Below are 13,872 nucleotides of genomic sequence, written 5' to 3' on the forward strand. Positions count from 1 at the left end.
ATGAACAAATACAATTTTTCCCGCCACAAACATTGTAACAAATGAATTTTCCCACAACATTCAACTCGGGCTTACAACCCAGTCCTTGAATTATTACAATAAAGTTTTCAACTATGTAGGAAATCTCTGGAAACAGACATAAATTCAACAAAACAAATTTGATTTAACTTCAGCATCATGGTAAATACTATGGAAGTGTTCACTTTTTAATGTGTTGTCAATGGAAACAAAATGTAATGCTTAATTGTGACCTTTAAATTGTCAAAAGTTCTCATGTTCATTGTTTTCTCCAGGTTCCTAGTACTGCAGATAATAGCCTCCAATCTCAACTTAATTTTTACTATTTTTATTAAATATTTAATAGATAGAAAGAAATAATTATACAACATTTGTAAAGCATAAAGAGGAACAACAGAGGAACTCATTTGTGTCCATGCATTCATCAAGTTATTTAAGAAATAAAACACTTCTGGGGCACCGGGGTGGCTCAGTCCATTAAGCGTGCGACTCTTGGTTTCAGCTTAGATCATGATCTCACAGTTTGTGGGATCGAGCCCCGCATAAGGCTCTGTGCTAACAGCGTCATTCTCTCTCTCCTCTCTCTGCTCCTCCCCCGCTCATACATTCTCTCTCTCTCTCTTTCTCAAAATAAATAAACATTAAACAATAAACATTAAACAATAAACAACAAACATTAAAAAAAATAAAGTTGGGGTGCCTGGGTGGCTCTATCAATTTAGCGTCCATGCATCAGATGGGCACCAAGAGTCATTCACTGCTTATATTACTCACAGATAACTATTTGTTGATTTCTCCTCAGAATTTCTTATCTTAAATATATAAATAAGGAAATAAAATGTATTAACATTTTATTTAGCATCAGGAGACTCTAGAATAGCTTATATTAACAGCTGGTTATTTTTTAATATTCTCCCTTTCTTCCACAAGTTTCATGAGGAATGACCATGACTTTTCCATTACTGTATCCCAAAATGCCCGGCTCAGTGTCTGCCATATGAAGATGCTCATTAAATATTTGCTGACTAATGACAAATAAGGTAATCGGTTCAAGACATAGCTCCCAAGGGGCAATATACTTGATTTTTAATAATAGTACGTAAATTTTTCAATATTCAAAAGTTGTCATTATTCCAAATGCACATCAATCCCTTATTTTGAGACTCATTCTATTATAATTAATAATGTATCTCATTTTTAAACAAAGGCAAATAAATCCCAACCTACTTCCAGCTGCCTCCAGACAACCAGTGTTCTCTCCTTAAATTCTATAATACCAGCCAAAATTAAGGAGCCATGATATTATAACAAGTCTCTATTGCCTAATCACCAAAGAATTTCTTTCAGGCTCTTTTGAAATATTGAAAATAATTCAGGACTGCCCACCAAGGTTCTTCTCTGTGCTCAATTCAAATTAATCCCTTCTGCTTATATGCCTACTACAACCTTCAAAATTGCCCTCAACCCTATTCATACAAAATAATTATCTTCACATTTATTACTCTGAACTGCCTTCTTCTTCCTCACCCTCAAAGCCTCTTCCTGCCCTTACAATGCTGCCAAAAAAGAAAAGGAGTATTACTGTCCCATGGGCCCACTTAAAAGGAGAATTACTAGTTTTAAGAATATAACCTTTCCCAATGCAGACCTTTTCAAAACTTCCGTTTTGTAAATCCCATAAAACATCACACCTCACTAATTTTGTTATGTACCTACCAGCACTGGGTAGTTTTTTTTTTTCTTCTATTATTAAAGGAACTCCAGGATATTCAACTTTTCAGAGATCTGAATTGTTCTCAGCCCTGAAATTAGTTTATTTAAAGACAGATAAAGCGAATTGCTTTTCCTAAGAAATCAGCTTGAAAGATAGGGAGAAAAATAAAACTCCCACTCTCAAAAAAAGAAACAAAGAAAATCCTCACTGTTTAAAAATATAAGTGTTAAGGCTTTTATGTGCCAAGGATGCTTCTACACTTGAATAACAAGAGTCATTTATTTTAGCACTTGTGTTCAACATCTGGGAAGAACTTACATCTTCAGTAGCACTATCTCCTTTCTGCAGCTTCTCCACTTCTATCGTTTGTGTTTTTTCTGGGCCCTCCGCATCACCAGAGCTTCAATTTGCTACTCTATAAGAACTTATTCCTCACCCAGAATTCCAGAAGAGTTATAGAAGTTACCCCTAATCTGTCCCCAGAATGACAGTACAGGGGGTATCTAACTTTTAAAGTAGACACGTGAGCACCAACTGTGATGTAGGGTTTTCTTTTAAGTGTCAGTGAATTTTGTGTGATATTCAGTTGGGCATGATTACAATTCAGTCTATTAACCATCAGAAGGCTACAGGGATATTGGTGCAATGGATATAACTTACATTACTGAAATTCTAACCCTTTGCTACTCAAAAAGTGGTGCAGGAACAGCAGCATGAGCATCACTTGAGAACCTGTTAGAAATGCAGGATTTCAGATCACATCCTAGTCCTCTTAAATAAGCAGCTTCATGTAAGCAAGGTTCCTGGTGATTCATAGTCACATTAGATTTTTAAGAAGCATTGGGGTTTTTTAAAATTGTAGTTGACATACATACATAGTTTCAGGTGGATAACAAAGTGCTTTGACAATTCTATACATTATGCAATGCTTATCACAATAAGTGTAATTGTTATCTGTCACCACACAACATTACAATGATATTGATTATATTCCTTAAGCTGTACTTGTCATCTCTATGACTTATTTTATAACTAGAAGTTTGTACTTCTCAATCCCCACCACCTATTTCCTCCCCCCTTCTGACACTGATCAGTTTGTCCTCTGTATTTATATGTTTCTATTTTGTTTTATTTTTTTTAATCATCTCACACCAGTCAGAATGTCAAAAAGACAAGAAATAACAAGTGTTGGTGAGGATATGGAGATAAAGGAGCCCTTGTGATACAGTGGTAGGAAAGTAAACTGGTGCAGTTACTATAGAAAACAGTATGGACGTTCCTCAAAAAATTAAGAATAGAAATACCATATGATCCACTAATTCCACAAAACAAAAACACTAATTCAAAAAGATATAGGTACTTCTATGTTTCATGTTATAGCATTATTTACAATAACCAAGATTTGGAAGCAGCCTAAGGGTCCATCGAAAGATGAATGGATAAAGAAGATGTGGTGTGTGTGTGTGTGTGTGTGTATGTGTGTGTGTGAATATTACTCAACCATACAAAAGAATGAGGTCTTGCCATTTGTAACAACAAGGATGGACGTAGAGGGTATGATACTTATCTTTCTCTGTCTGACAGAGAAAGATAAATAACATATGATTTTACTTATATATAGAATCTAAAAAACAAAACACACACACACAACAGAGAAGTATTGTTTTAGCTTACATAATCCATCAGAGCCAACAGTATTCAGAGCCATGCTACAAATGTGCCAACAACCACTACCCCTAACCTTTCATACAAAGCACTGTCCTGTTTCTTCAACAGTGTTAGTAAATAATTACGTGTATTCTTTTTTTTACTATTATTCGAGGGAGAGAGACAGAGAGCGAGTGGGGGAGAGGGACAAAGGAGACAAAGAGAGAATCCCAAATAAGTTCCATGCTCAGTGCAGAGCCTGATGCAGGGCTCAGTCCCACGCCTCTGGGATCATGACCTGAGCCAAAATCAAGAGTCGGATGCTCAACCAACTGAGCCATCCAGGCACCCCTACCTATTCTTTTTTTTTATGTTTTATTTATTTTTAAGAGAGGGAGCGCAAGCAGGGAAGGAGCAGAGAGAAAGGGAGACAGAGGATCTGAGTCAGGCTCCATGCTAACAGCAGCAAGCCCAATGCAGGACTTAACTCACAAACCATGAGATCATGACCTGAGCTGAAATCAAGTCAGGTGCTCAACCGACTGAGCCACCCAGGCACCCCCACAGTTTTATAATATTTTTTTTCTAATAAACTCTCTGGCAAAAGTACTTCTCCCATGTTTCAAATAATTCTAAGAAATCTGGGAAGGGGATATGCTTCTCAAAACACTCAGTGAAAATAATTACTGGGGGAATTCATGAAAGAAAAATCATCAAGGCATTAGAGTAATAAAAGGGGAAAAAGTATGACATGTATTATGACTAGGTTTCTTAAAGAAGGGAAGATGAGTAATCAGATGGATATCAACATCCTGAATATCCTGGTTTCTTGTACCAGCCATTTGAGGTCAGATAATTAAGCAAACGCTCTCGAGAAGTATTTTTTCCAGACACTTGTACCAAACTTCTTAGATCTTGCTAATGTCAGAAGGAATCATGAAGGGACAGACAGAAGCTCTAAAATGGAACAGTAATTACAGTAAAAGAGCATAACTATAACTTATAATTACATGTTTCTCAAGAGTTTTTCTTTCCTTCCTTTTCTAGAGCTCTGACCCCTTCTGAGGTACAGTAATTATAAATACTAGGGAAGAAAGACAGATTTAAAGGTTATCTGTCAGGAGGAGGGGCATATACTTCACACATTTTTGTAGTTTCGTGAAAAGAGACTAAAAAACACAGTGAATGTCATCTTAAGAAATAAGTGCTTAAAGTCAGAATGAATTTAAATAATTTATTTAAATGTTACATTTCAGGGCAATACCTATAACTTCTAATGGATAAGAAAGTAGCACAGAAAGTAGTTTCATTCCAAATAATCTGCTAAAGTTAAGGGATATCCAAAGAAAAGTTTGGTAGTCAGAAAGCAAATAAGAACACCCAGACAGCGAATCAGTTCTCTCAGCAGTTTTCCATTTTAACCTCTACCCAATGAGGAGGTCACTCCATCCAAAGACATCTGATCTCTCTGCATCCTCTCCCTCGATACTCTCACTCTCTCACAACACTCATGTTGGTGTGGGCAACCCCCAAATTCAGACTTCTTTTCCAATCTCTAATTCACATTTTCAATGGCCTGCTAGATATTTTTACCCAGACAATCTCAAGCTCACTCTGTTCAACATCGACTGCATCCTCTTCCTTTGAAAAGCTGCACTTCCTCTGTGTTCCCTTTTTCTATTCATGTCATTACCACCTTCGAAACTCTAAATCTCAGATCCATCTTTGTCTTCTCTTCTTTGCTTCCAGCAGATGATGTAAATCTGTGTATTTTTAGGTTTCTAGTTGCGAAGCTCTATGCTTTAACCTCTATAGACTCTGATGCTGATCCCTTCTTCACAATTCCCTATGCCTTTTCCATGTCAAGTTCTTGCAGTCTCTTGCCAAGACTACTGTTGGAGCCACCCCACATAATACCACCCATGGAGGTGATTTGCCAGGATGCTATGAAACTTAGATTTTGGGGCCCAACACTTAAATGAACCCATTCTAAGGTTCTGTGCCTAATGTCAACTTTGTAGTATTGCATTCTTTTTCTTATATGATCAGCAATGTAAAAGAAGCCCCATCTGAGACTCCATTTGAGGCTCCCTGGTTCTGAGATCTGTTCACACACATCAGTGGTTACTGATCTGGGAGATAAAGTGTGCTAGACAGGGTACAGTGAGAGTTGGCACCAGGCCTCTCCAGACCCCTTGCTGCCAGGCTGCTCTTAGATTTGCATATCCTTATCTCAATGCTGTTGCTATAATTTATTATTTTCCCACAGTGAACTGTAGGGTGGAAAAAATTTCATGTGAGGTCTTGTGAATCTTCTTTAGCAAACAAATCCTAACCACCACCATCAGTGCAGTGACTTTTACAATATAAACTTTTATCTTTACACAGTGAAGATTATCAATCTGCTTTATAGCTTTGAAATTTGTTGTCTGCTGTTTTTATCTGGACTAATTTTTTTAACCTGTTTGTTGGTTTCTTTTAGTTTCATTCTTTGCTTAAAATTTCTTCATTTGTTGTAGAATTTTGAGTCTCAGACTCCAAGTGGGAGCTTCGGTTTTCTCTCTCTCTCTCTCTCTCTCTCTCTCTCTCTCTCTCTCTCTCTCCCCCTGTATCTGTCTCTCTTTCTCTCTCCATTCCAGGTGGACCTATATTGCTGAATCAAAGTGCTTATCCCAGAGCGATCTGGGAAAACAGAAAAAAATCCAGTTCTGTCTCTGAGCCAGTGGGAGGCTTGTTCAGTTCCTATTGATGAGGCTGAATCCCGACTTCCCCAAGCTCATAGATTCCTATTATTCATAAGCCCACAATAGCCTCTTTCTGTATCATTTCCAGAGCAGGGGACATTAAACAGGGAGCCCAAAAAAGTCCCTATGTACATGTTCACCCAAAGCCCAGAAAATCCCCACTGTGAACCTCAAACAAAGCTTTGATTTTCTACCCACAGAAATGTTCCTCTATATCTTGAGCCCATCTATGTCTTTTATTTTGTATCCATCATTCCAACATGTTTGAAACAAAATTTGCAACTGTATCTTGACCAGAAATATATAGCGATATGCAAATATTTTTGCTGCTTTTCCTTCTGCATGCTTCTATATGCTGAAAGGAAAAAATGTTATATATTTCACATACATATTTTACTATTTGTAACTATGCTACCAAGAACTCTTTTAAAGCTTTTACAACCATGACCGAGAGAACAAAGAGTAGCCCTCTGAAGAATTTGATAAATATCCTCTAATCTCTCTCAATCAGGACTCTTGCCAGAATTTCTGACACCGCTGTATATTTTAATAACCCAGCTACTCACTAGGCAATCTTTCCACGTAACAATAGATCACTGATCCACCACTCTGACTAAAGTTCTGAGTGTGATGTTTTGATTAAAAACTAAATTGCTAAGCATTGTATAATAAAAATCGGCTACTCTAATTACGGGTTTAAGTAGCTGAAAGCATCTGAAAGAACAGCCTCTGATCTCTTCTTTCATTGATATAGACAAGAGGATTAAAGTCAAAAGACCATCCAGAGGTCTGATGTCTGAAAGAACGCAGGGATGAAGTGCACTGTGCAGAGACTTTATGATCCAACTGAGATCCTGTTTAAGAGCATTAAAGAGCAAAATCATTTGCACCTAGAGAAGGCTCTGAGCCTCAGCTAAATCGCTAGAGAAATATTGTTCTCCCATAGTAATGAGTAGCGAAAATTGTGTTCACCAGAATTATTTTCCGGTGACAGCACTAGCTTTGTTTGGAAGCAATTCCTCCACAAGCATGCCTAGGGTAGAGGCTGAGACCTGCAGGGAACTTGAGAGTGTACAGGAGTAACCTGAAAGGAAGTCTTAGTTATACTAGAGAAGGGGAAAAGTAAGAAAAAAGAGGATAAAGGGCCATAGTAAGCAAGAAGCAAGATATACATACAGTGTGTTCTGTGATCCCTTCTTTCATCTCTCTCCCAAAATTCAGTGAACATCCTCAAAAATATATAAAGACTTGATTGGAATGATTTTTGTTCCAGTGGAAGCAATGAAGGGATGAGCTTATACATCCAGGGTGTAACAGACTGGGTGGGATACACCCAGGGTGTAACAAGGGAGTACACGAACCAAGAGAAACACAAGTCTAGTCCCAGACTCAGCAAATATTTCCTGTAAAGAGCCATACGGTAAATATCTTAGGTCTTGTGGACCATATTGTCTCTGTCACAACTATTTAACTCTGCCAATGTCCTATGAAAGCAGCTGTGGACCGTATGTAAAAGAGTATTTCATACTGGGTGTTGTATGGAAACCAATTTGAAAATAAGCTTCATATAAAAAAAGAATATTCCAATAAAATTTTATTTATGGACACTGAAATTAGAATTTCATATAATTTTTTAGGTTCCACAAAATATTATTCTTAATTCTTTGGTCAACCATTTAAAAATGTAAAAGCCATTCTTAATTAATGGACCATATAAAAACATAAAATTTGGCCCATGAGCTATAATTTACCACCCCCTGGGATAGGATATAAAGTATGAGTTAAATCATAGGAAGATCTTCAGACTGTCCCAGGGAGTAGAAGTCATGCTAGTCTGTAAAGATAGAGTTGTACCTGTGGCCATATAGATAACTTCCATCAAAGCTCCAGGTAGTTGTATAATAAAGATATAGTGGACTCTAAGTAGCTTCTTAGTTACCTTAGCAGACCCTCTTGGCCTCTTTGTTCCTCTTTTTATCCAATCTAGATTTATGTAACTCTCTTGTGTATTATTTAAGCAAAACAAGTGTTTTTTAGGACTATGTAGGACAAGTAGAAAAATTTCATAGGAGTGGAAAGAAAGAGTAAATCAGGTGACACAAATTTGGTTTTTCAGAGCTCAGGATGCAGTTAGATCCCAGGCATAGACTTTCAAAGACTTGAATTCATTATATAATTGAATTAGTATCTTAGAACCTGAAGATGAAGGCCCTTCTTTCTCTGACTCCTCTGAGCCACACATTTCCTAAACTAAAAGGTAAGTGAAGAATCAAGCAGCTCAAGTTTCCATGAGGCTTACTGGCAGTGGGTGGAAATATCTGAGGCAGGGAGCAAAATCCCATGTGTTCCTGATTCACTCCAAAGAAAAGTATTTGAAAACCAAAACTGCATGTGGAAGTTGGATTAATAGAAAAGGGAGCATGTGGGAGAGAAAACAAGGAGATGAGGATAGGCAAATGTGTATAACAAAGGAAAAAAAGATTAAAGAATAAAGATTTCAGGTTCTAATTCACTAGTGTGTTTCTTCCCCTTGGCAATTAGAAAGCCAATTGTATTTCCAATGTAAAATTGCCGTACAGTTTTAAAAAACCAAGATGCTTAAATATATTACTGTTAAATTTCTTGGAACTGAAAGCCTTCTGGAAAATATGAGAATCACATTATCCAAATTTGACTATATAATGTACTAATACACCCAACAGATCAGAGAATCTCTATACCTTTCCTTAAACTGATCCCAGTTAAGGACTTAACAAAATGTTTAGGGAGATTCATCTTTGCCTCTGATGAATGAACACTGAATGTTCTCCCCTCCTCCAGAAACATCAAGGGCACTGGCTGCCTTCCTGGCCCCAAGATGTTCTAAGGGCATCCCCTTGAATCCAGCCTCATAGCATTCAGTTTTTTATTCAGGTCTTTACATCTTAAAATACATTTGGGATTGCTTATCATAAAAACAGAAGCAGAATAAGATCAAAGATGATTAAAATAGGACCAAAGATAGATACAAGCAAACCAGGGAATATCAAGAAGCTGTACAATTGTTCATCAAAAATTTTGCTCTCAGTTTCTAACAGAGAAATAAGGGAATAGGTTATATACCTTTCATTATTTTTGTTTACCTTTCATTATTATTAGAAGAAAATACAGCAATTTTTTTCAAAGATTCAACACTTGCTTCACCCTAAGACTTGAAACTAATTTTATTAGTACCAACATGGATTTGTTTATCAAGATCTGCATCTGTGCCTCTGTTAGGCAATAGGTAAACAGAAATAGAAAGCATTTCCTGCCCTCAATGTCTTCATAGTATAATGAGGGAAACAGGTATCTAAATAAACTACTGACATTGGTTAAGATTCCTAATGGAACTATGTACAAGATGCTATAGTACAGAAAGATAAAGGCAACTAACTTTGCCTATAGTTGGCTACCAAAACTTCCCAGAGAAAGGGAAATTTGAAAGATCAGCATAAGTTCAAATGAATAAAAAGGAACAAGTATTTCAAACAGAAGGAACAGCAAACACGCAGATGTAGAAATTAATAGCTTCTTCAAAGAAATGCAAGGAGAAATGCAAGAGAAATACAAGCCTTCTACAAAGCAGTGTATAAGGGTGGGGACTGGTGAAGCCAAATAAGGAACACAAAAGTCAATTTATAGACTTGTAAATTATGTCCACAATAGGAGATTTTTAAGAAATGCAACAGGCCTTTAATAAAAGCATATTGTTTTCAAATCATCTAGAAAGTTCTAGAGAAGGGCACTTCTATGAGGAATCCTGCATGATATATAACTTGAGCATTTAGCTCCCCAGACAGGTGACTATGATCTATATGCACCTATCCTCCTTACAGAAAGTTGTGGCTTCACCCTCACCATTAAAATAGGACTCAGCACTCCATAAGAAAATAATAAGAAAATGGAGTGCCTGGGTGGCTCAGTCAGTTGAGTATCCAACTCTTGATTTCAGCTTAGGTCATAATCTCAAGGTTTGTGACATTGGGCCCCACGTCGGTCTCTGCACTGATAGTGCAGGAGCCTGCTTGGGATTCTCTCTCTCCCTCTCTCTTCTGAACACCCGGACCCACATAAGCATTTTTCTGCTTTCTGCCACTGTAAGTGAGATTTCCCTTTTTTTTACAATTTCTTATAAATGGAATCATACAGTATGTAATGGTTGGGGATAAAACTTCCTTCCTCATAAAGCTTTCGTGACTCATCAATGTTGTTGCATATATCAGTAGTTCCTTCCTTTTTATTGTGGAGTAATATTCCACTGTATGGATATACCATAGTTTCTTTATGCATTTATCTATTGATGGACATTTGGGTTTTCTCCAGTTTGGGGCTAATATGCATAAAACCATTATGAACATTTGTGTACAATTCTTTGTTTGGATATATATTTTCTTTTCCCATGAGTAAATACCTGGAAGTGAAATTATTGTGTCATGCATTGAACATTATAAGAAACTACCAAACTGTTTTCCAAAGACGGCTGCGCCATATTACACTACCAATAGCAGTGTATGTGTGCTCCACATCCTCTCCAACACTTACTTAGTACTGGTCGCCCTTTTAATTAGCCATTCGAGTAGGCATGCAAAGCAATCTTACTATGACTTTAATTTGTATTTTTTGGGTTAATGATATTTAGCATCTTCCGTGTGCTTAGGGGTGGCATTCAAATATCTACTTTGTAAGGTGTCTATACAAATATTTTGCCCATTTTTATTGGATTATTTAGCTTCTTATTATCCAGTTATAGAATCTATTGTATATTCTGGACAAAACTCCTTTGTGAGATATCTGTATTGTTAATGGTTTGCATCTCCATTTTTGTCAGCTCAGACTGTTAAACCAGGTTAAAAGGAGATACTGCAATTATCTGATGACCCATGTGTTCCATGTTTCCAAAGTCTCAAGGAGACTAGGGTCAACTGAGATATGCTATCTAGGGAACTGTAAATCTGAGGTTGTCTTATTAAAGTCCCATTAAGTGATAGATAACTAGGCTTTATCAGATGACTGATATTCTAGCACAGTGCTTCCCAAGTTTAAATATATAGAGAGTCATCTAGAGATGTGCACAGCACATCACAGCACAGAGTCTAATTCAACAAGTCTGAAGTAGAGTTTCAACTTTTACATTATAACAAGATCCCAGATAATGCAGATGCTATTTGTCCAGAGTCCACACTTTAAGTAACAAAGCACTAGTAGAGACAGAATAGTTTCAAAAACAAAAACAAGTGAGTATTCACTCCCCAATTTATAGCTAACTGTTCTAGAACCAACCATAAAACTGTTCAGTCTGTCTACTTAAGACAGAGAACAAACTGAGGGTTGCTGGCGGGCAAATGGATGATGGGATGGGTTAAATAGGTGGTGGGCATTAAGGAGGGCACTTTTCAGGATGAGCACTGAGTGTCATATGTAAGAGATGAATCACTGGGTTCTACTGAAGCCAAGACTACACTGTATGCTAACTAACTTGAATTTAAATTAAAAAAAAAGAAAAACTGTCGAGTCTGTCGTACAACATCATTATCAGCATTTTAAATACCTTAACCCATATCATGTCACAAACTGGGATTAGAAGTAGAGGAGAGCAGAAATAAATAAGGAGAGCCCATAAAATGTTCCATTCAAGTTGAATTGCCATATTAGATAAACAGTCAATTTTTCATATTTTTTCATCTACAAGCCAATATTTTCAATAAAGATAAATTGGCCCACACAGGACATAATATAAACACCACTTTTGATTCATGAGGGAGTCAAAAGGGCTCTATTCCATCAATTCACATTTAAGATTAAACACCTAAAATATTTTCTAAAGCAGGGTTATATGCTTTACATATTTTAGTTTCTACTTTTACATTTACTCAGCAACTTATTAGACAAAAAGATTCTAAGGACTTTTAAATAAAATTTACAAATGCTTTTCTTCTTAAAACTAATACTTTAAGTCCTGGACTAGATTGGTTACTTCACATGTCTCAGTTAAAGTTCTGTTAAAGAAATTTCTCATATCAAGCCAAAAAAAAAAAAAAAAAAGAACACAACAAAGAACATAAAATGACCAGGCAAGAATGGTTTGACAACAGCTGATATCAAAAGTTTCATCTTCAATGAGCAACACTTGATAAATTTCTATTAAATTCAAACTCCAGCCTGCATGGCTCAGAAAGTCATTTATGTCTGCTATTGTTTCAACACTCAGTAAAGCAAAACTCCTGGTGTCTGTGCTCTGGAATCCACAACCAATTAACCAGACACATGGGCAACGGACAAGTAATGTATTTCTGGCTGATTCATAAAAAAAGATACGGGAATTATGTTGTGTTAGCTACCCCATATTGGAATAGAGATTTTTCAGGACTAACTAAACAAAATCTTCTCAATATTAAAATGTGTAAAACCTCAAATTCATGAAAGCAGCTCAGCCACATGAATTCATTTATGAACAATAAATACCAAAGATTTTCCAGAACCCAGCCCCCAAACACTCATTTTCTGCCCTGCCAATTCTGGTGTTGCCACTGGCAGTGGAGACTGCTAATTATCTTGCAAAGTCCATTCTCCTGTTCTTCTATAGTAATAGGGTTTAAGCAATCGTTGCCCAATTAACACTCTATTGCCTGATCACCCTTGAAGCTCAGTATAGCCATATAATCACCATCAATTTAACATGAGCAGAAGTAAAGTGTGCAACTTATGCTCCACTTAATTTATGAGAAAGGATTACTTGCCCTGGTCATCCACTCCTCCCAGTCTGGTGTACCTAAGTTTGACCATATAGATGAAGACAAAGCCCTAGAATGTAGAGGAACCCAAAAGATGAAAGAAAACCTGTGTCCTTAAGTGGCTGTGTGGGGCTGAGCTGTCCTCACCTGGACCACTCACCTCAAAACTCCTTTACGAGATTTAAATAAACCACAGTCTTCTGTAAACCACCATGGTTTTCCACACTTCCCATGTTATAACAGCTTTGCCTGTGTGTACCCACTGCCATAGCTTTCTAAAGAAGCTGTCAAAAACTGAGTCTTACTAAATTAATCTGATAAAGCAATTTCAAACTATCCTAGGGAAACTATACCAACCATCCATTAGAATTGTGTTTTCAATAATAAAAGAAGATGTATTTATGAGCAAAACTATTTTTAAAAGATTGGAGAAGTTAGCCATTTATGTCACTGTTAAATTATTACGCTTTAAATAATAAGAGAAATATATTTAAAGGCAAAACATTTTAAAAGAAATTGAAGATGGTCATTTATATCACTATCAGTCATTTTTATTTCCTGTTGTTCAAAAAAAGATGATATGTGATATGAAAGGGGGAAATTATTTGTATAAATTATCAAAGCCAACTCTCTTTCCAAAAGCAAAGTGCAAACTTACTCATTCTAACCCTGCTGACATATAGCTCATGTACTGAAGAGCATATTATTGGCATATTTCATTAAGCAGGTTTTCTTAACATATTCTCCTCTTTCTATGGCCCCGTGGATTAAGGAGAACAACTTTTGTATAAAATTAACCTCCATTTGAACATTGGATTTAGCAATTACTATCTGTTCATTGATTTAACACTAGAGATCAAAGATGGGTATGGTTCTGTCGCTACACTCAAGGAACTCACAGCCAGAGTAAGAGAAAACATCTAAAAAGATTATTATGTACAGAATGAGATATGCAATGGCAGAGGAAAGCAGGTGTTTCAAAAGAAGCCAAAAGGGC

Source organism: Leopardus geoffroyi, chromosome C2, assembly GCF_018350155.1.
Source record: "Leopardus geoffroyi isolate Oge1 chromosome C2, O.geoffroyi_Oge1_pat1.0, whole genome shotgun sequence".
NCBI lineage: Eukaryota > Metazoa > Chordata > Mammalia > Carnivora > Felidae > Leopardus > Leopardus geoffroyi.